At 37.4% G+C, this 23014-nt stretch overlaps 1 protein-coding gene across 10 annotated transcripts in view; it reads left to right on the forward strand.

Annotated features, from left to right (window-relative positions):
• The window catches only part of LOC145529023 (uncharacterized), a 1122255-nt gene that overhangs the window by 200927 nt on the left and 898314 nt on the right, over positions 1-23014 (forward strand). Inside the window, exons 7-8 of one of the 10 annotated variants that reach the window (XR_014070847.1) lie at positions 10525-10629; positions 13721-13847. The exons of 8 other annotated variants lie outside the window; for them this stretch is intronic. The gene's annotated coding sequence lies outside the window, so the exon portion shown is untranslated. The remainder of the gene's footprint in view (positions 1-10524; positions 10630-13720; positions 13848-23014) is intronic. One more of the 10 variants, XR_014070843.1, reaches the window with a different exon arrangement.

Below are 23014 nucleotides of genomic sequence, written 5' to 3' on the forward strand. Positions count from 1 at the left end.
TTTAGTATCTAGAGAAATCAAGATTTTGATGCAATGAATGGATAATGAAGGTGTTACAATTTTACACTGGTAAAGATAGAAACTCAACATTTAAAAAGCTACTTTAGAATTTTAGTTTAATGGGAACTGTAGTAAGTACCAAAGTGAAAGAAAGTGAAAGTGAAAGTCACTCAGTCATGTTCAACTCCTTGCAACCCCATGGGCTATATATATAGTCAAGCAATTCTCTAGGCCAGAATACTGGAGTGGGTAGCCTGTCTCTTCTCCAGGGGATCAAAGGTTAGGTGGTATCTGACTAATGTATTGACTGGAAGGGTTTGTAAGCAATAAACAGATGGAAATAAATGAACAAAAATGAAATGATAATCGGTAAGTTGGTAACTGTGGATAGATAGTGACATTTTATGATTTGTGTCCACAATTTTCTGCATATGCCCTGGTGGTTTAATTAATCATTGCGTCTGAAAAACTGGCATCACCGACTTGATGGACATGAGCTTGAGTAAATTCAGGGAGTTGGTGATGGACAGGGAGGCCTGGTGTGCTGCAGTCCGTGGGGTCACAAACAGCCGGACACAACTGAGCGACTGAACTGAACTGAACTGAATTCAGGGGCAAATGGATAATTGAACCCTAATCTGGCTGTCAGATTGCCTTGCAGTTGTGCTGCTAACTTTAAGCAGTTATCATCCCAAATGATTCATGCTCTTGGAGACAGTGTCACCAGTACTGACACCATCACTGTTAGATGTTGGGGTGGCAGGAAAAGCCATATGTAAATGTAGAAAATGGAAACCCAGGGAGCAGCTCCAGCAAAACTGCTAATAAATTATCAGGAGATTACTGACCTCCTAATGAGAGACTACCAACTCGAAAAATGGTTAAAATGTAAAAACATTCTAAGTTAGCAACTTGAATCGTGAATATAAATGTTCTGATGTGATGTTTTTATTATAATGCAAAGCATGAAAACATCATATGATTACTAATATCTCCAAGCTCAGATTATAATCCTTTTTAATCTCTTTTTTTATACTATTTTAATTACATAAAGTTTTTCAGAAATAGTTTTGGTTTTTGCTATAAAATAATTTTTACCCAAGTTGATAATAATGTTAAAATTGACTAAAATCTTAAAAATGTTAGATGGTTATTTCTTAACTTCAAAGCACTTGCGTGTTGAAATAGTGACTTGTAAAAAAAAGTAAGTTATCCAATGTGAGCTTAAGTAAAATAGACACCATCAAATTGAATATTCTAGGTTAAAATTCCAAAGGCATTCAAAATGTGATCTTGTAAAGGCCATTTAAAATAATGGGATTTTCTAAATTGGAAATATCATTCCATGTGCACAATTTTGAAAATATGTTTTAAAAAATACTCTTTCTGTCCCTGTCATCATCTTGTAAGTCAGATCAAAGTCTTTATTCTTCATCTTTCATTTTGAAAATATAGAAAAACAACAGACTATTGTGACTTTTCACTTGTGAGGAATTTATGATTAGATATCAGAAAAAAATTTCAAGGAATTTTTTTAATGAGATGTTTCTTTTTATTAATGCTGATTCTAAAAAGAATTTGCTGCAATATAGTTCCATATTTAAACACAGAAATAGATTATTTCATTTATTTAATGAAATTGATGTGGTAGTTACCTAGTTTCAAGATGAGATTTCAGAAACAGACTCTCCAATGTGAATCATAGACACAATTAAATGTTGAATCTTCCAGGTTAAAATTTCAGAGTAATTTGAAATGTATGGTCACCTTAGGAAATTCTGGTTTGAGTGGTCTTGATACATACACACACGTACACATACACATACAGAATCACAACTGAGTCTCATAGGCAACATGGTTGAAAATCACTGGCCCATAGCTTTTAGAGAAGGTGCTATGGCAAATGACCATGGCCCACCATTAATTAGTTGATTTCTTCCTGTTCTGCTGGTGATTTGCTGCCAACGTAATTAAGAAATAGGGATATTTGAAAGTGTAGGTTGCAGAGAGATAAGGAAGTTTTTCTCCATTTTTCTCCACATTGTCTCTCTCCTCTATCTTTCCTTTGTCAAGGGTTGCCTTCCCTTCCCCAAGGGTTGACTAACCTATTTTGCCTTTCCTCTTCTCACCTGTGTATTGTAAGCACACATATAACAGTGATTCTAACTGGTTTGTGATAGTCAATTGTTAAGTTTTCAGGAATTTTGTTAACCAGTTGTTAAACACAGTCATTTAAAAAAATTAAATTATATAAACATATATTATCACATACATTATATAAACAATTTACATTAAAACAAAAGTATTCAATACTCAAAACTCATTAATATCTAATTATTTTATTGCATTTAATCATTAACTCTGTTTTTGAAGTTATATGTATCATTTGTCTGGTGGAAGAGACTACTGTACATCTCTTCAAAACTTGGCCCTCAGTGATGTCATGTTGGTAGCTTGAAACTGATCAAGTGGGAGTCTTTAGGCCACAGAAATCAGCAAATAGTGCAGATTAGGACTTGATTTAGTCTTGTTGACTGTGTCAGTTTTAAAACTTATGGAGAAAATGTTAATGCTGATTAAATGAAGTGTTTCATGCCTGTAGTTATTAAATTGTGAATAGCATTAAAAAATGAGGAAAATTTCTCCTAGTATTCACAAACTATTTCCAGTTTAGCCAAGAAGTTACTCTCAACATCAATGAGTGAAGTTCCTACATTGGCTTTTCTTATTTCACTTTAATCTTATTCCTTAATGTAAAGTGAAAGTGAAAGTCTCACAGTTGTGTCCAACTCTTTGTGACCCCATCGACTGTATAGTCCATGGAATTCTCCAGGCCAGAGTACTGGAGTGGGTAGCCTTTCCCTTCTTCAGGGGATCTTCCCAACCCAGGGATTGAACCTGGGTCTCCTGCATTGCAGATGGATTCTTTACCAGCTGAGCCACCAGGAACACCCATAATGTAAAGAAAATTATAAATCAACTTCATGTAAACAAAGTTATGAATCAGCTTTTGTGCTACAACTACACATTTGTTAGTGATATGAGGAAATTCTTGGCTGAATTGGATAATAATCAAGCATATATTCATAGTCTCATTGTGACACTTCGGCTGGCAATAGAATTGTAAAAACTGGTAGTGGATATTCAAAAAGTGACATCACACTAAAGTTTTGGATATATGGAATTTATGATAAAGAATATTATATATTTTGTTTTTATTTGTAAATTGTACGTATGGTCATTATTTAGTCGCTAAGTTGTGTCTGGCTCTTTTATAAACCCATGGATTGTAGCCCACCAAGCTCTTCTGTCCATGCAATTTTTCAGACAAGGATACTGGAATGAGTTGCCGTTTCCTTCTCCAGGGGATCTTCTTGACCTAGGGATCGAACTTGCATCTCCTGCATTGGCAGGTGGATTCTTTACCGCTGAACCACCAGAGAAGCCCAAAATTGTGTTACCTATCTCTTAACTAGCAAAATTTATAATAAGCATGTATAGATCCACACACTGCATCTTTTCCCAGAGATATGGTTATTAAACATTTACCAGCTCATCACTGCATATAATCTTTGAAGCAGGGATGGAAAAGTCATTTAGTCCAAATTTTTTACATTCGGATATTGGCTAGATGAAAATTTAAAACAGCTCAACCTGGTTAGGTTTCATGCAAGGGAAGATAGGTAGCTGCTAATGTGTGATTGTTCCTCCAAAATTTTTATTTTCATTGCCCATGTATTAAATGCACTATTAGAGATTTATTACTTTGGATTCTGTTGCTTTTTTATTTCATAAGTACTGATTCATAAATGGGAGTGTTTTTACTGGGAATACCAGTTAAAATACAGTTTTCTGGCAGGCCCTCTACCCCATCCACCTGACACACTGAATCATAACTGCAGTGTGGTGGAAAGAAACTATATTTGAATGTTTCCTAGACCAGGGTTTGGGAACCATTGCTTGTGCCTTGTGTTAAATATAAATAGCCCTAGAGGAGAAAGAATGTAACTCAGCTGCTGCCATCATTAGACCGGATTAACAGATAACAGAGATCAAGACCATGTAGATATAGCCTTTCTCCCCACCTCCCTGAGGCACCTGAAACTGAGTGGGATAATGAGTCTTAGTAGGAGGCATGCCAAGCACAGTCAAGCCAACTCGAAGTGGAAATTCTCTAGACACTTCACATTTAACTATCTGGAGAAATTTTAGAAAGAGTCTTTCCTATTTCCTTGTCCTTATTGCTCAGGCATGAAATATGCTGTGTCTTCAAGTGTGGTGTTATGAAAATCAGGGATTGTTCGTCTGCTTTGAGTCGGCCAGCTATATGCCTTCCCAGCATGCATGTCCATCTGTCAGCAATAAAACCTTTAATTTTCTATGCCTGTAGTTTTTACAAAACTATTGGCAGAAAATGAAATGATCATAATTCTGTATATCTGGTTGGTCATTTGAGTCCATATTGTGCTTTTCTGAGACTGGTAAGGGGTCATCTAAAGAACTTACCAGGTGTCCAAGCTAACTCAATGAGAACAATCATTCTTTTTCTAACCCGACATATCCAGTTTGCCTTGAAATCAGCAGGTTTTCCTTCTAATCATCCAATTAACACCTAATTGCTTTCCTTCCAAGGAGAAGGTGAAGGTTGCTAAAACTACCAGGTAGGAAGCTTATCTAACTTTTATTTTTATACATAGGTTTGGAGTTGTGAAAAACAAAAAGTTTGTGTCTAAAAATCTACTAAGTAATGTATAAAGGGTGTAAATGTATATTTCACATTTCTTGAGTGACTGAGCAAGATAATTATGCAATTTGTAAGGATCGAAACTAAGCAAAATCCTATATCATGTGAATATCTCTTTTCTTACTACCCAAAGGAAAACTGGATCCATACATCTTACCTTTAAAATTTTAGTTATGTGCTTGATATATTATTTTGGTTACATTGTCTTACCACATTAATGCTTTTATCTGCAGTTATTAATTTATTGTAGTTCATGAACTCCCAAAGAGTAGAGACTAATTATTCAAGCTTTTTGTGTATAGGATGACCATAGTATTTGAAAGCACAGGTATTGTTTTAATGTGCCCTGTAATATGATACCGATATTCATTCTGTATTTGTGTTTCCCACTTGGTACTCACTCCTTATAACCTTGAGTAAGTTACAGGTAGGGTCTCATTATAGCTAAAAGCAAGGAAGGGTGTTTGCTCCTATTTCAAGGCAGTTGTCATTTGGTGGGACAGATAATCGCCTTACATGTATGTTCTGTGGTCATATCACATGGATTTAAGGCAAATTTAGTAAGAGGAAGCAGGAGAGAGAGGAAGTAAAGAGTGAAATTTAAATTATAGGGGCAATTTCACCCTTCTACTCAGGGTGTCTATAATCCAGAGTGTAATGGGAGGTGTTAAGCTGCTGTTCTTCCTAGGTGTTTTCAGTTCTTTCATGCCTCTAATAGCACAAGATCTTACAGAGAGATTGTGATTCTAATGTTTAAGGATAATTATTTATTAATACAATTTAGACTCCAAACACAAGCTAAGTCTTTCATCAGGTGTTAAGCCAAAAAGAGTAATGGAGTCCAGCCCTGAAAGAAAAGCTATGATTGATTTATTGTAAGATGTAATACTAGTTTTCCATGGGGGGCTCCTAAGAGACTTTCAAGGGTAATTTTGTCTCTATCCTATGAGGTATAAAAATATAAAATCTAAGTAGGAGGAGGCAAGTTTAAAATTTATTTTCCCTTCTACTACATCACTATAGCTGAGGACACTAAAGAATGAAGACAGTTCATAATGACTAATCTCAAGAATCCTGTATACATAGGATTTTTTGGGGTAATTGTCTTTCTAGTGCCATTATCAGGAAAACATAGGATTTCTGAGAGAAATAAATTGTTTTTCCACTTTAAACAAAAGTAAGGAAGGAGAAGTTGTGCGTAGAATAGAGAGAACCAGGGTCAAATGTGGTATTCATTTCAGCTTAGTCGTTTAGTCGTGTCCAAATCTTTGTGACCCCACAGACTGAAGCACGCAAGGCCTCCCTGTCCATCACCAACTCCCAGAGTTTACCCAAACTCATGTCCATTGAGTCAGTGATGCCATCCAACCATCTCATCCTCTGTCGTCCCCTTCTTCTCCTGCCCTCAATCTTTCTCAGCATCAGGGTCTTTTCAAATGAGTCAGCTCTTCACATCAGCTGGCCAAAGTATTGAAGTTTCAGCTTCAACATCACTCCTTCCAATGAACACTCAGGACTAATCTCCTTTAGAATGGACTGGTTGGATCTCCTTGCAGTCTCAGGGACTCTCAAGAGTTTTCTCCAACACCACACTTCAAAAGCATCAATCCTTCGGCGCTCAGCTTTCTTTATAGTCCAACTCTCACATCCATACATGACTACTGGAAAAACCATAGCCTTGACTAAATGGACCTTTGTTGGCAAAGTAGTGTTTCTGCTTTTTAATATGCTGTCTAGGTTGGTCATAGCTTTCCTTCCAAGGAGTAAGCATCTTTTAGTTTCATGGCTGCAGTCACCATCTGCAGTTATTTTGGAGCCCCCCAAAAATAAAGTCTGACACTGTTTCCACTGTTTCCCCATCTGTTTGCCCTGAAGTGATGGGACTGGATGCCATGATCTTAGTTTTCTGAATGTTGAGCTTTAAGCCAGCTTTTTTACTCTCCTCTTTCACTTTCATCAGGAGGCTCTTTAGTTCTTCTTCACTTTCTGCCATAAGGGTGGTGTCATTTGCATATCTGAGTTTATTGATATTTCTCCCGGCAATCTTGATTCTAGCTTGTGCTTCATCCAGCCCAGCGTTTCTCATGATGTACTCTGCATATAAGTTAAATAAGCAGGGTGACAATAAACAGCCTTGACGTACTCCTACTTAATACATAGGATTGAGAAAGAAACTTCAAGAGAAGCAGAGAGGAGCAGAAAAAGGAAGAGACAAAGGAGAGCACTGAGTCTTAGCGAGCACAATAAGAGGTAGTTGCCAGCAGAGGCAGAATCATGGTTAATACAACTGCAGTGTCTGAGTGCTGAGCATGGCGCCGTGGGTGTGTGTGGTCCCTTTTAATACACAGCTATCTAAAGTCAGTACCAATTCAGTAGGAGAGATAATTTGAGACATTGTGTGACAGAGAATAAAGACAGGTCAGAGAGATGAATTTGCCTAGATATTTGTGGTTAATGTAATCTAGTTAGAGAAACTAGGGGTGTAAGTAAAGTCAAGACTTGCTTATATTGTTTACAGATATAATGTGGATGTTTTATTAGAGTTGTTTGATAAGCTTTAATTTTATTTTTACCTATAATCTAAATTCTTCAGTGTCCCATTTTTATTTCTTAGTGCTTATATTATTCAGCTATTCCATAACTTTTTTAACCTATGAGTTTATCTTTTATTCCCTTGAGATTATATTCTTCCTTGGCTTGTAAATTGCAACAACTCCTAGACCAGATTGATAGAAAAAGACCAGTGTGGGAAAGTGAAAAGAAGTGAAGGTGATCATGTGGTGTGTATTGTATTATAGTTGCAATGTGATGCCACCAAATGACTGACTATATGATTAGTACCATTCACTCTGCTTTAGATATATTAAGTGTAACCAGTAAGAGGAGTTACACAACGTTAGGGAGGGACTTTTAAGTAGGAGAGTACCATGGTTTGATTCACATTTTAAAAGTTCATTCTTCCTGCTACATGAAACACAGATTTGGCAATAAAACCCCAAGGAAGCAAGGAGCCAGTTAGGCCACGAGGTTGTCCAGGCCAGAGATAATGGTGGCAAAAATTAAGGTAGTTATAATGAGATGGAGAGAAGTAGGCAGATTGGAGTATTTTTTAGAGGCAGAGCTTTATAATATAAAAATCATATCTTTTAAATGGACTTATTTACAAAACAGAGACAGAGTCACAGACTTAAGAGAATGAACTTATAGTTGTCCAGGGGAGAGAATGGGGGAACATGAATTGGAGATCGACATGTACACTCTGCTGTATTTAAAATGGATAACCAACAAGGTCCTATTGTATAGCACAGGGAACTCAGTGTTATGTGGCAGCCTGGATGGGAGGGGAGTTTGGGGAAGAATGGATACATATATAAGGATGGCTGAGTCCCTTTGTTGTCCACCTGAAACTATTACAACATTGTTAATTGACTATACTCCAATATAAAGTTAAAAAAAACATTCTTTTATTTGGTTAAAATTATTTTTAATTACAAAAATATACTCTTGTATATTGTTATAAAATTGGTCTCTCAAAGTTGTTATTAGGGTTAGCTGAGCTAATATATGTAAAATCTCACAATGTATGAATGAGCTTTTAAATAAAGATTGGAGAGGCAGTACAAGTAATAGAAAGAGCATATACTTTATCAATCAGCAATCAGTTTATAATCCCTGTTTTTACCAAATTTACTGAGACCTATGTGTACTAGTTATCTATAGCAGTTACAAGTTATCCCCCAATTTAGCAGCTTTAACAACAAATATTTATGTTCTCATACAGTTTCTCACAGTAAAGCATTTAGGATAGGCTTATTTAGGTGGCTCTGGCTCAGGACCTCTCATGAGGCTTGACTGTGGCTGTAAGAACTGCCTGCCAGTCGGCTCATTCACACGGCTGTCTTCAATTGCTAGACATGTGAACTTCACCATGTTCTTGTTGTTCAGTTGCTAAGTCATGGCCAACTCTTTGTGACCCCATGGACTGCAGCACACAAGGCCTCCCTGCCCCTCACTATCTCCTGGAGTTTGCCCAAGTTCATGTTCATTGAGTCGGTGATGCTATCCAACCATCTCATCCTCTGCCACCCTCTTCTCCTTTTGGACTGGGACCCTCCTTTCCCAGTATCAGGGTCTTTTCCAGTGGGTCAACTGTTCTCATCAGGTGGCCAAAGTATTGGAGCCTCAGCTTCAGCAGAGGCTTCAGAACTTTTCCATAGGGTTGTATAATAGACTGAATGTATCTCTCCAAAATTCATACTTTGAAGCTTTAGCCACTAATGTGACTATATTTGAAGACAGAGCCTTTGAGGAGGTGTGTGTTTGAATGCTGAATCACTTCAGTTGTGTCCGACTCTCTGCAACCCTATGGACCATGGCCTGCCAGGCTCCTCTGTCCATGGGATTCTCCAGGCATGAATACTGGAGTGGGTTTCCATGCCCTTCTCCAGGGCATCTTCCCAATTCAGGGATTGAACCTGCATCTCTTATATCTACCTGCATTGGCTGACAGGTTCTTTACCACTAGTGCCGCCTGGAAAGTCCTTTGAGGAGGTGATAAAGGTTAAATGAAGTCATAAGGATTGGGCCCTAATTTGGGAGATCTGGGACCTTATAAGAAGAAGAGACACCAGAACTGGATCTCTCTACCACATGAGGACACAGTGTGAAGACAGTTGTCTGTGAGCCAGAAAGAGAGCCCTCACTGGGAACTGAATCAGATGGCACATTGATCTTGTACTTCCTATCCTCCAGAACTGTGAGAGAGAAATTTCTGTTGTTTAAGCCACCTGGTCCGTGGTATTTTGTTATGGCAGCCTGAACTGACTAGTGCAGGCTGCTCGACAGCAGTTAGCGTGCCCAGAATGAACCATCCAAGAGGAAGTCTCAGAAATTACTAAGCCATGCCTTTGCCATATTCTAAGTCAATGAAGTCCAGTCCATATTCGTGAGGAAGTTAGTAAGATTCTATTTCTGCAAAGAATTTGTGAACATATTTTAAAATCACCTCAAGACCTTTATGCAAGATTCTTTTTTTTTCTTTTATGAAAGGAGGCTAATAATAAAGTACATTGAAAGGATTAGATAAATGTGTATTGTCATTTGCTTAGCAAGGTGCTGCTCAGTAAATGTTACTTTCCTTCTTTGATAGTTTAGAGATCATCTCAAAACTAAGAGAGGAAAAGTAGGACAGTGCAGTTCTTTTGGGTGGCCCCTAAGTGTATCTCTTATCCTTCTCTGTTCATGATAACAATTTTTGCATCAAGTAACATATCTTAAACCCTACTTATCTAATTTAATTAGGCACATGAATTTAATTGTGACTCTTCCTTTTTTTTCTTTGAGATGAAAATATAAGCCTCTCAGGAGTTTTCTGAATGTAGAAACTCTTACGTATGTTGATGATGTATTTTCTTAATTTTCTACATGTAGGAATTTAAAAGAATGAAACTTCAAATTAAAACAATGTAACTCTGAAACAAGTAAGTGAGGATCAGTACTATCTAAAAATAGGAAAGAAATTCATAATTAAAAAAACAGTTCCAACTGTAGCCTTATTATTTCAGTATGTTTCCAGCTGTGGGCGACTTTACATATCTTCAGGCATAATCACATATCAGTATGCATGAAGCAACTCTTTTAATGTCCATTAATTCTTGCATAAACTCTTTGCATAAATCTGTACCAATCAGGATGTGATTAGAACCTTATTGTCTTGCACAATCTAATATTGAAGTCAGATTCAGAAAGAAGCTCTGACTTTTTTGTCTTTATTTTTTAAGGAAATTCATTCTCTAAAATACAGTATTTAAATGAGATGTTGGAGAGTATCTTATGAAGTGGGACACTTACCACATCAGGAGGCCATTGTCCTGATTGTTTTGAAGGTCAGCATTTGTGGTTGGAAGGAAATATTCAAGCTATTTTAAAAGTTGGATTGACTATAATATTTGAATATTGTTTCTTTTAATGTATGTCATAATTTGTCATTTTTTGTAAACAATTAAAAAAAATCTAGAGCAGAACAATGCACATTAAAGTGAAAAGAAGTATCCCAGATATGGGCAAGGTCTCTCTTGCCCAGGATCTCAGGAGAAAGATCAGGACTATACTATTGATATTTGAGCTACATTAATTAGCAAATATATAAGTCTAATGCATTAATGAATAGAACCTAGGAGAAGAGAGAGAATCTAGGGTTGATAAACTTCAAGATTTAAGATAACATGGTTTCACTTAGAAAGGATTGTATTGATTCATTTTAGAAGACAGAGTCTACTGTCTTAGTGACTCCAAATGGTTCTTATTGTTAGTCTCCATTTGGGCAGAATTTCTGTCCACATCTGATTTCTATGTATGATACTTTTGTGTATGATTTCCATTTCCAGTGGTGATTTAGGGAAAGTTTCACTTAAACTACTACCTATATACCTTATGTGTCAAGGTCTGACCTTTTTCCTAAAATCCTAACCTATACGTAGCAACCCCCTGTTTATCTGTAGTAGGGTATCCCACAGGCTATTGAAATTTGACAAATTCAAACTCTCCATCTTGACCTCCAAATCTTCTCCTGCCCCTTAATCTTTTAGCTCAATGAAGGCACTGCCATCATCCATTTACTATGCTGGAAACCCAAGTATTATGCTTGACTCTTTCTTCTCTATTACTCCCCCCTCCCCTGCTGCCACCACCTTTGCACTTTCTCCTCCACATACAAGTTAATCATCTGATCCTATTCATTTTATCCCTTAAATGTCTCTCTTGTCCGTCTGCTCTTCTTCCACCTTCTGGCCACTGCTAGAGTTAGGCTCTTATTATATCTCTTAGCTGGCTATCTGGTTTGTTGTCTTTCTCCAATTTTTCCTTTATTATGGTCAGAGTGATTTTTGTGAAGTGTGCGTATCTGATTATGCTGCTCTCATGTGTAAATTCTTTTGTGCTTTTCCATTTAGCATCTCACATTAAAGGCCAGTCTTTAATATGGTATATTAGGTGATTCCAGTGGCTCAGTGGTAAAGATTCCTTCTGCAAGGCAGGAGACCCGGGTTTGAACCTTGGGTTGTGAAGATCCCCTGGAGAAGAAAATGGCAACCCACTCCAGTATTCTTGCCTGGGAACCCCGTGGACAGAGGAGCCTGGTGGGCTACAGTCCATGGAGTTGCAAAGAGACACAACTTAGCAACTAAACAACAGCAACAACAATAAAAATTAGGTGATTCTAGATTGTGCTCTTGCGTTTCTTACTGAGCCTTATTTCCTTCACTTAATTATAAATACCTGGTTTCTTAGATATATTGGTAGGTTGCACTTCCATGACCTAGCACATATGGTGCTAGGTCAATTACCATCCAACTTGTAGGTCTTTGGTCTGGCAAATAGCTCAGATGTCACACTTTATGTGAGGACTTTCCAGATTCCACAGGCAGAGTTAAATCTTCCCTTTTCTCAGTTTCCACTGTACCTTTGTTTCCGCTATGGTATTTATAAAATCATACAAAAATTAGTTGTGTGCTTGTTGTTTCCTCCACAGACTCTGGATGACTGTAGAAGAGGGACTATCTTACTTTTCTTTATATCGCTAATGCCTAGCGAGGAGCTTCAAAGATAATAGAAATTTGGCCATGCTCACTAAATAAATAAGTAAATCAAAATGTCTTAATTAGCAACACAATAACAGTGTTAAGATAAAGGATTCTGCAGAAATGAGATCATTTCTTATGTCTCAGTTCAGTTCAGTCGCTCAGTCGTGTCTGACTCTTTGCGACCCCATGAATCGCAGCACGCCAGGCCTCTCTGTCCATCACCAACTCCCAGAGTCTACCCAAACCCATGTCCATCGAGTTGGTGATGCCATCCAACCATCTCATCCTCTGTCGTCCCCTTCTCCTCCTGCCCCAAATCCTACCCAGCATCAGGGTCTTTTCCAATGAGTCAACTCTTCGCATGAGGTGGCCAAAGTATTGGAGTTTCAGCTTCAACTTCAGTCCTTCCAATGAACACCCAGGATTGATCTCTTTTAGGATGGATTGATTGGATCTCCTTGCAGTCCAAGGGACTCTCAAGAGTCTTTTCCAACACCACAGTTCAAAAACATTAATTCTTTGGCGCTCAGCTTTCTTCACTGTCCAACTCTCACATCCATACATGACCACTGGAAAAACCATAGCTTTGACTAGACGGACTTTTGTTGGCAAAGTAATGTCTCTGCTTTTAAATATGCTATCTAGGTTGGCCATAACCTTCCTTCCAAGGAGTAAGCGTCTACTCTTTATAAAAGTATAGACTTACAAATTCATCACTATTGGAACTATGATGAACAAAGACTCATTACATTCATTTACAATAAACTTTGGCTATCGGTACCCTCAAGCATCTGAGGAACACTGATCCCAGAAGTAAGGAAAATAAAAAATGAAAGTGTCTTTATTTGAAAAAGTATTCCAAATCCGTTTGTGCAATAACCACGGACAACCAAAACCATGGCAAGGTACTGATTAGTCCATTGTCTGGACAGAAGGCGAGGAGAGCTCTGTAAGATAGTGATGTTAGAAAAAGGCAGACTTTCCTGTGTGAAACCTGAGAGTCAGAGGAAAAATGACAGGTGACAGAAGAAAAGCAAAGAGGACAGAAAGGAGAGGGAGAGATCAGGTGCAAAGGTGATGATAACAACAATGGCAGTGTCAGGGGTTTCATATCATATACTCCAACAGTTGTAGAAAAAATCCAGAAATGATATCAGAAGGTAAAATGGATTTTCTGTAGTGCATGAGTGTGTAAATTTGGTTACATCCACCCAACCATCCATTTTATAGCTACAGCCCTTAAAATAGAGTCCAGAAAAATAGTATTTTCCTGGAATAATAGACAATGCTGGATAATGCAGAATAATGAAGATTTTCATGTAGGAGGTCTTTACAAACAGGAGTTATGATTTAAAGCCCAGGTTTTTACACTTTGCTATGTATCTTCTTCTATTAGTTGCTTAGTAATGTCCTACTCTTTGCGACCCCATGGACTGTAGCCCATCAGGCCCCTCTGTCCATGGAATTCTCCAGGCAAGAATACTGTACTGGATTGCCATGCCCTTCTCCATTGCTACGTGTAGGTAAGTCCTAAATAAATATTTTCTTGACTGAGTTATGAATTGCTGTGATTCATAAGGAATGTCTGTATTCAGATTCTATTTAGTCTAATGTATCTCTAGATCAGTGGTTCTCAGCTGAGATAGTTTGGCCTGGCTATAGGAAAAATGATAAAGAGATTGTCTTGTGTGTTTGGGCTGCTATAAAAAAAAACACCCTACACTGGGTGGCTTAAACAACAAACATTTTATGTCTCACAGTTCTGGAGGTTGAGAATTCTGAGATCAAGGTGCTAGCAGATTCAGGGTCTGGTGGGCCCACTCCCTGGTTTATAGATGATCAACTTTTCACTGTGTCCTTACATAGTGGAAGGGGCAAAGGAGTTCTCTGGGGTCTCTTTATAAGGACACTAATCCTATTCATGAGAAATTAACTAAATAATCCCTAATCACTTCCCAAGGCCCAGCGATTGCACTGGTGTTAGGATTTCAACTATGTGTTTTGGGGGAGACACAAACATTTAGTCCATGACAGAAAGAAAATTTCTTTTTAGTACAGCTAGCCTTTCTGGTGCTTCCTGTCACAAAACTCAAACTTTCCTCAACACTGTCATTAAAACCCATCTACTGGAGGGATTTTCAACCACCACTGTATTTCAGAGTCATTCCTGAGTGGGACTGTACACTGGCAGCAATATTTTCAACAAAAGTTAATTAATCAGTAGGATTAATTTGTGAAACAGGCTCAGGCTTTTCCCCTCCTTCATCAACTGGTTGTAAGAAGGTCACACAATGCCACAGGAATGAGTTGAGAGGTTGGAATAACTGCAACAGAGCTTTGTTGTTGTTCAGTCTATGTCATGTCTGACTCCTTGCGACCCCATGGACTGCAGCACACCAGGATTCCCTGTCCTTCACTATCTCCTGGAGTTTGCTGAAGCTTGTGTCTGTTGAATCCTTCACGCGATCCAACCATCTCATCCTCTTTTGTCCCCTTCTCCTCCTGCCTTCAATCTTTCCCAGTATCAGGGTCTTTTCCAATGAGTCAGCTCACATCAAGTGGCCAAAGTATTGGAGCTTCAGCTTCAGCATCAGTCCTTCCAATGTATATTCAGGGTTGATTTCCTTTAGGATTAATTGGCTTGATCTCGTTGCTATCCAAGGGACTCTCAAGAGTCACCAGCAGCACAGTTCAAAAGTATCAGTTCTTTAGCACTCAACCTTCTTGATGGTCCAACTCTGACATCCATACATGACTACTGGAAAACCCACAGCTTTGACTACACGGACCTTTGTTGGCAAAGTGATAGCTCTGCTTTTTAATGCAACAGAGCCAAGTAACATGAAGGCTGGAGACACTTGTTTGTAATTGCTCCTTTTGGGCCTGCTCTGGTCTGACTGTGAAAGTAGCCTGTGCATCATGTGATGAGTTGCTGCACTGTCATGTAGACCTTATCACTTGGTGGCTGACAATACCCAGCTCATTATTAGCATCTCCAGTGCATAGTGTCTGGATGTCCCCTAGTCAGGAACTCAGTCTCCATTCAGTTTCAGTTTCAGTCCAGTCGCTCAGTCGTGTCCGACTCTTTGCGACCCCACGGACTGCAGCACGCCAGGCCTCCCTGTCCATCACCAATTCCCAGAGTCTACCCAAGCTCATGTCCATTGAGTCAGTTAGGACTCAGTATATGTTGGTAACTGTGATTCTAATAGAGTACAGTTTTCTGTTTCAGATAGCATAGCCTTGATCTAGAACCATAGGAATCTGCACAGTGTTTATCCTATTGGAGCTGGCCAGAGAATCCACAGGGCTTCCTAACAGATATGGGTACCTCTGATACCTTCAGATTTTCTGGGTCATGTATTCACGGTTGAGGAATGCTTATATAATAATTTGAATCTGCTGCAGTCATCTGTTGCTTTGGGTAAACTCAAAGCTGTCAGTCTCCTTCATTACTCAATAAATGATTTAGAATAATTGTGCTAAGTGTGGTATGCAGTCTCTAAAATCCAAAGGGGTACATAAGTGCTGTGCCTCTTTCTTAGTGATAGGAAAGCAAGATGCAGTAACTTATCGTTTACTTAAAAAAATGTATCCTTTTTACTTTTTTTTTGGTTACTTATCTTTTACTATTTTATATACCTTTTATTTATTTGTTCAAGGCTCTTCCTTTCACCTGTATAAATGTATACCATGAGTCAGTCTTAGTAAATGTGATGTTATAGCATGCCAAAGATAATTGCCACCTACTTAGTCCTAAAAATGAGGTTATTGTTACCTCCGGCAGGTATGTGATCCAATTCTAGAGGTCTAGATCCAATTCTAGATTCTTGGATAGAATCCAATTCTATCCAAGATAGATACCCTCTATCTTGGGTGGATTCTATTAGAAGCAGATGGCAAAACAAGCATTCATGTGCAAGTGATTATTTGGAAGATGTAGGATATACTGGTAAAGGATAGGGGGAACTGAAGCAGAAAAGGGAATGCAGACAACAATGTGTGCATAATCAAGCCAGTTATCACTGTGAATAATTGGAATTAACTGTGCTGGAGAAACTCTGGAGCATTGTGTGTGTGTGTGTGTGTGTGTATGTGTATGCTCAGTTGTGTCCAACTCTTTGCAACTCTGTGGACTGTAGCCTGCCAGTCCTCTCTGTCCATGGAATTTTCCAGGCAAGAATACTGGAGTGGGTTGCCATACCCTCTTCTAGGGGAATCTTCCTGACCCAGGGATCAAACTTGTGTCTTCTGCATCTCCTGCATTGGCAGGTGGGTTCTTTACCACTGTGCCACCCGGGAAGCCCCCTGGAGCAATGTAGGCACAGGCTTCAGGATCCTCCCACTGGAGGAAGTACACCAGTTTCCTTCAGTCACAGGTGAGAGTTTCCTGGGCTTTAGGATCATTAATTCCCCAACATTCTAGCCTGTCGCGTGGGTGGGTAAAGTGGACTTCAAAATCCAGAGAATGTTGTCAGATCTTCAGTTGGAAATCAAGTTAATTGTGCTTGAATAGGAAGGAGAAAAAAATATAGGCAGGGCACAAATAATGTCTGTCACAATGTCCAATTGTAACTACAACGAAAAGCTTCGGGACCTATAAATTAAAGCTTGGGATGTGAAATACGATATCATAGTCCCCAAATCACATCATTCTACTAGGTAAGGTTAGATCAGTATAGCATTATGTATTTCTCAGCTGATGTAAAAATTATCAACAATACTACGGAATCTTTCATGAGCTATCAGGCAACTGTGGTTTCCTTTGGTTTTTGAAATAGACAAGGAAAATTCAGCTCTTTCTGTAGTGAGTGATCTGATCAAAGAACTATGCAATATAAATGGTTATTAGAGGGATATTATTGTAATAGCATGGTGGTTAAATGAATAGCCAAGATGGATTAAATTACTGTGATCATACAGAAATTTGATTTTTGCACTATTTCCACTCAAAAATTCAAGAAAAGTTTATGTCAAGTCTATAAAACTTTGTATAGATTAGGCCATTTTGTCTTATAGTAGTTCATTTCATTTAAAAAATTCTAGTGTTCTTCAAATGATCTCCCACAATTGTCCGTTCAAATTTAGTTTTATTATACATTAATATAAACTGATAAAATTACCTAAATATTTCTAAATGTTATAATGTTTTGATAAATATCTTTATATTCTAATTCCTGAATTTCTAGGAATTTTTTGAGGATCAGAATTTATATTCTCTTCCAAGAAGTCATTCTGAAAACTATTTAGAATGAATTCAGAGAGAATTTTTGGCGTAAAGTCCCTATTATTTCTCAAATGGTTTTATAAAGAATCATCATTTCTCTGAATAATAATAAAAGTATTGTATCACTTCTATTTTAGGAAAGAAAATTATCAATAGTTTCAGTCTGAAACTCTTTAGAAACCTTTTAACAATTCATGTGTGATAAAGAGGTTTTAAACAAAAGATGGATTCAATCTGCAACAATTAGTATGTAATAAGACACTTTAAAACAGAAATTCAAATTTGCAGAACAAGGTGAACAAGCCTCTTGATTCACCCACTATTTGAATATTCAAGTATCGTTTGCTAAAACATGTAATTTCCTAATTTTCAGATGTTCCTTAAAAACAGCAAGTAATGAGCTATTTTTTGAACTAAAGTTCAAAATCTGTGAATTCAAACTATGCAGCTTCATGAACAGACTGACTTTGCTCGCATTTAAAAGAGTTAAAAAATTTGTCGTGTTTCCATCACTTTGAGAGTAAAGAAAAGAGAATCAGTGTCAGAGTATTTTTGGGATTGTCTTTCTTTTATTGTGAGAGCCACATTCAAAATGTTAAGATTTAGAAACTGAATATTTTTGGTTATTTTGTACAATAAATTATAAGTAATTTGGTACAGGTTACCATGACCTAGTCTTAATTTTGTCATTATTAAACTCAGTCTTCCTAAGCAGGACCGAGTACTGAGTTAATCATGATTCTCTAGGTTGGTCTAAAGAGGAGGAATAAACCTTGTCTTAGAATGCAGTGGCCTTGGCAGGGTGGAGATGGGGGGCTGAAAGAAGCAGAATGCAGAGCATTGTAACAGGACACAGTCCTGCTCAGGGGATGGGACCAGTCTGAGTTCCTTTTTTAACTCTTTCAAATAATGGTTTGAGGCTGATACTTGATTGTGTATTCATATTCATGGAGAAAGTGCAGGTTAAGTCTGAAGTGCTGACTACCTGTCCTTCGTATTAGGCAGAGAGGAGTAGCCTGCAAGGTACTTTGAGGAACCATTTCTAAAGAGATAAGGGATTTATTCTAATGGTCCAGAGGTAGATCAGTTGTTTTAGAGCAGATGTCACCACTTCTGAATGAAAGCAAGTGCAGCATTTCAGTGGATGGCCAGAGAGTTTGGGGAAGAGAGAGGGAAAACAGGAGAGGAGTAATTCTATAGGCAGACTTCGTAGATCTTACAGATTTCTGCTTCTCTTTCCATTGCCATCCTCTCTACCCCCTGACTTGGCTCTTGGGTTTCTTCTGAGTTCATTTAGATAGACTAGGGCTCTGCAGCAGGCTTTATTGCAAAATTTCTGGGTTGCTGCTTTCTCTTTGCACCTTCCAGAAAAATCACTAAGATCTCTGCTCAGTGAATAGTGCTCTTAGGACTTTTTGTCATTATATATATTTTAAAACATAATTTCATTGGGAATTTTAGGGATTAAAAGGTAGATAAGTACATTTAGTTCTTAATTTTTACCAGAAGGTGAAGTTTTTTGATGGTTACAGAATATTTTTATGCAGATTTATCCTTTGTAACTCACTGGATAGTCCTGTAGGAATTTTTCTAAAAACAGTTAGTTCTGTATTAACATAATTTTCAGATAATCACACGTACCAAGAAAGAAACTACTGCTGATCCTGACCAGAATATCAAACAACTAAAACAGAGAAAAGTAATTTTATTCAAAGTAATTTTATTCATGCATCAGCATGCTTGTGCTCACACACAAACATTTCTATGGGCAGGTGAACATGCATAATATAAGTTGGATAGTGATTGGCAATTGAGTGATAACAAAGTGATCATGTTTTGAATTTTTATTAGAAGAAGTGTAATTTTTTATCATGTCACCAGAACAGACGTATGACTTCAATTTCATGACTTATAGAGTTGGTTTTACATACTTTTGACAGTCAATTCATATTTCTGACATTATCATTTCTTTTTCCATTGAGAAGTTGTATGTAGTTGGGTTTTATACTCTTTCCAAGATAAGTCATTGTAACCCTACCCTCTGCAGGACAATTTTTTCTTGTTTCTTGTGGTCAGTTCCCTGAGGGTTTTCATTCTTTTTTCCACCATTCATGCCATTAGTGCTATTCATATGGACTTTTTGTAAAAGCATCCTAGGACATGTCAGAACGTTTTCACATGTCAGAACTCTCAGTTTCTCTACATAAGTTTTTTTTTTTTTTTAAGTTTCCCGTAACAAAAATATCTATACTTATTTTGTTATCTACTTCATTTTTTCCTTTCTCTCTCCAGGTATCAATTGTTTTGTTGTCAGTGACTAACATAATGCTTGATTTTTAGGCTTCAGATAGGAAAAAAAATGACAATTCTGTTTCCTTTTGTTACAACTAATGTTGATGCCAGTCTGAGTCGAGGCACAACAAATGGTCCTTAAATTGCTGTAGAATTATCTTATAGGATATGTGAGTTAATTTTGTATTATGTCCTGACTGTTTACTATGTGAAGAATAGTAGGTTAGGTGTAGGAATTCAAAGTTGAATAAAACCTAATTACTATTCTCCTAAGAGTTTGCAATTAAGTCTGTGTGGGATGTGAAAAAGAGAACATAATATATATACACTTTTGTTAGAAATTTAAGTATGGAAAGCCCATCTAAAATAGTGCAGTTACTTCTATAATTATTGTATTCTTTAAATTTTTAAGTAATTTTTCCCCTGTTGGTTCACAGCCTTGGGAGCTTCCCAGATAAAACCTGAAATGGGCCCCATTCATGGAGGGCAAGAAGAGATGGAAGAAAGAGGCAGACAACTGCAGTTTGGTAGATGGTAGGTTTAGTAATCAAGGGAACTTACATATGAGAGTTGTCTTGAGTGACTGCAAGATGAGTAGATTTCTGCACTTGCCTGCCAGAATCTTAAAAAAGTTTATATAGACACCCTAATGGGGTTCAGTCATGTATACTATCCAGATGATCTCAACAACATCTCGCTCTCTCAAGGCTGTGTCCTTGAAACCAGCTCCTCCTGTAGTAATGGTGGGAAGAAAGTATATTCTAAAGATGAGGGTAGGGGGAAGAAAAGCCTCCAGTTGCCTGGGTCCAGCTCTTGGGCTAACTGGCAGTTGTGTCCTCTCCACTACTTCCTCCAATAGTGCCAGGTATAGTCTGTTGAATGGTGGCCTCCTTCTGAACCAGTGAATGTGACTGTATTCAAAAAAAGACTCTTTGCATATGTAATTAAGGACCTTGAGATGAAGTCATCCTAGATTACCTTGGTGAGCCTTAATTCCAGTGAAAAATGTCCTTACAAGAGACAGAAGAGAAGATACATACAAAGGAGAAGGTGACATGAAGATGGAGCAGATATTGAAGTGATGGGGGTCAAAAGCCAAGGAAACCAAGGAATACTGATGGCCACCAGAACTGTAGGAAGCAAGGAAGAATTTTCCTTTGGCACTTTTGAAGGGAGTATGGCTCTGTTGACACCTTGCTTTTTGGACATCTGGTCTCCAAATCTGTGAGAGAATGCATTTATGTTATTTTTGGTCACTAAGTTTTCCATGCTGTTTTATGGCAGCCTCAGAAAACTCATATAATAAGTGAGAGCATGACTAAGGTTTGTGGTTGAGAATAATTTCTGTGTGATATGTTTTGCCAATGAAAAAATCAACTAAATATAAAAAATTTTTATGAGGCAATTTGGAAAGTTTAAAAGACAGTTTCCTAGGGTTACATATTAATAATAATGATATAGATAGGAGACTGAGGTTTACACCTATTACCTGAGCAAGGAGAATCAGGTAAAGGTAATGGTTAATTTCTTAACTTCTTTCTTGTGGCATTCCCAGATGTGTCATTTTAATTTTATTCCTTCAGTGAGGGATAAAGCCCAATGTGAATGCAAAGAAATATTGGTTGTATCTGCAGAGACTCAAAATGAACTGATAACATTGTAGTGATGTTCAGACATTTAAATATTAAATACTGTCGGGCTAGAATACTGAGAACCATTTAGATGGATGTAACAATAGAAACTTTTATAACTCTTAAAAGGTTGTACTAGAGTAAGATAGATAAGAAATCATAGCTGAAATAATCTAGGAAAGATGTAATAGACTAAGAACAAATTGCTTGTAGCAGTGTGGCAAATATAATGCTGTTATCCAGATATGTAAGGGAAATAATAGTTCTTTCTAGTCTTTTAAATTGTAAACCATAACATGAATATGGAGAAATAAATAAAATATAGACTCAGATTAATGAATCACTGAAACATAAAGCTCTTTTAAACTTCCATTTAGGTGAAGAATAGAATGTTACCACCACCGTAGAAACCCTATTGGCCTTCCTAACTACAATCTCCTTAGTTTTCATCCCTAAATGCTGGAGTGTTGCTTTGCTTGCTTTTGAGTTTTGTATTAATACAGTTATATAGCAGGGAGTCCTTTGGTATGGCTTCTTATGATAAATATGTTTATTTGGTCCTTCTATATTTCTCGAGTTGTAACTCATTCATTTTCATTGCAGTGGAGTATACTATTGCAGGGAATATACATGGTTTATGTATTGATGGGAATCTGGGTTAGTTCCAGTTTGGGGCTTTTACAAATAATGCTACTACAGATATTCTTGTACAAGTGAAGCGGTACACAAATGTACACATTTGTATTGGGTGTATTCCTCAGAAGGGAAATTGCTAGGTGTGACAGGAAATTACTACGTGTGTGTATCCTCACTTTTGGTTGATAATGGTAATTTGATTTTTTAAAAAAATTTTATTTATTTATTTTGCACATGGGCTTAGTTGCTCTGTGGCATGTGGGATCTTCCCAGATCAGGGATCGAACCTGAGTCTGCTGCATTGATGGTTAGATTCTTTATCACTGAGCCATCCTGGTAATTTGGTTTTCAAATTGGTTACATCAAAACCGAACTCTGTAGGCGACTTCCTGTGATTTCATATCCTTGTGAAACTTGGTATTATCAATCTTTTAGCCATTTCTAGTGGATGTGTAGTCATATCTCATTATGATTTTAACTTCCATTTTTACTATTTTAATGGGATTGAATACCTTGTCATATGCTTATTGGCCATTAAAAATCTAGGTTGTCTTTTTTTTTTATTGATTTGTAGTAGATGTCTTCCACATTTTGTTTACCAGTCCTTTGTTAGCTTTTTGTGTTGCCAAAATATTTTCTCCCATTCCGTGGCTTACCTTTAATTTTCTTAATGGTGTATTTTAATGAATAGTTTTAATTTTAGTGTAGTCCAGTTATTCTTTTCCTTTATGATAAGTGATTTTTATGTTCAATTTAAATAATCTTTTTAACATGAAATAAGATATTCTGCAATATTTTCTTCAAGCCTAGAGCTGTCCAAGAGAAACATGAGAGCCACAAGTATAACTTGAAAATTCCCACATTTAAAAAAAATAGAAGGAATGAAGTAATTTAATTTTAATGA

This window comes from Giraffa tippelskirchi, chromosome 12, assembly GCF_054371585.1.
Source record: "Giraffa tippelskirchi isolate mGirTip1 chromosome 12, T2T-mGirTip1v1.2.pri, whole genome shotgun sequence".
Lineage (NCBI taxonomy): Eukaryota > Metazoa > Chordata > Mammalia > Artiodactyla > Giraffidae > Giraffa > Giraffa tippelskirchi.